The sequence below is a fragment of the Salpingoeca rosetta genome (assembly GCF_000188695.1).
Source record: "Salpingoeca rosetta unplaced genomic scaffold supercont1.38, whole genome shotgun sequence".
NCBI classification, from domain to species: Eukaryota; class Choanoflagellata; order Craspedida; family Salpingoecidae; genus Salpingoeca; species Salpingoeca rosetta.
The window spans coordinates 414,581-415,927 of NW_004754896.1; positions in this window are offsets into that span (position 1 = coordinate 414,581).

The following is a 1,347-nucleotide window of genomic DNA, read 5'->3' on the forward strand; positions in this document are numbered from 1 at the left end:
GACAATAAGAAGAAAAAAAAGAGAAGAGGGTGCAGACATCTCCATATACCTCAATATGACTATACGATCTAAACATGATGCATGACTGTCTGAGGAGCTACAGCCTCCTCTGCGCTCAATCCCAGAAAAGAATATGCTGGCATCTTGCTCCTTCTTTTTTTATTTTTAGTTCCATTTTTAAAAAACTCCCCTAATAAAACAAATGAAAAATAGTATGTAAATGGGGTGTAATACTCGAGCGCGAATCTCCGTCGTACATAAAAGATGAGTGTGTGTGTGTGTGTGTGTGTGTGTGTTCCGTTTGCGACTTCACCTGTGTGTTTGTCTGCATTCATTTTCTTCAAGCCTGCACGCGTTCGTGTGTGCTGTTGCCGACTGTGTTTCCAGTCGTGCCCCTGTCATCGCTGATGGCGTTGTCATGTCACTTGCCTACCGCCTGCCTGACGAAGTTTGTTTTGCTTCTTTGTTTCCTTTTGTGGCTTGTGTCATTTTGCTTCCTTTGAGTCTTTCTGTTTTGTTCTTGACATGATCAAAGGTGTCCTTGCTTGCATGTGTGTGCGAGTGTGTGCATGGGGGTGCACACGTGAAGCCACTCAACTCGCTTGACACCTTGTCATGTGAGACTTTTGCTTTCCTCTTTATCAAGTCGGCTGCCTGCATATGTGTGTGTGTGTGTGCGTGCATGTGGGGGCGTGCGCAAGCACGATTTTGCTTCATGCCCTTTTCTTTGCTTTTGTTGTGTTGACTTGTCACGTGTGCGTGTTGTTCAAAGGAAGTGTCATCGCATGTGTGCATGCGTGTTCATTGGGGGTTCACGCCTGTGCTTGCTTGGCATGTTCTGAACTTGCACACTGAGGCATCGTTGTTGTTTTCGCTTACCCTTGGAATGCGTGAGTGCTTGCATGCAAGAGAGTGTACGTGTGTGTGCATGGGGGCATGCCCACCACGCTACACTGCACTTGCAATTGTAATTGCACTTGCGCTTGTGTGTTCTTCTGTTGGATTTTCATTTCATTCCAATCTTCGCTTGCCTTTGCGTCTCCGCCAATAAAACGTGGACCATATGGAAACGCATGCGTGTGTGTGTGTGTGTGTGTGTGTGTGTGTGTGTGTGCGTGTCAATGTGACCTACTGTAGGCTTGAGCAAAAACAAGAAACAGGGGTTGGGTGGTGGCGAGGTTTTGGGGGGAACCATGTTTGAAAAATGATTTTGGGCGCAACATGAAACAATAAAAAAAAATACTTTCAGGGCAAAACACCGACAAGGGATTCCTCTGGGGTGTATGGTGTGGGGGGGAGAACGACCCCTCACAAATTGGGAAAAGGGGGGCAAAAAAGCCCACATTA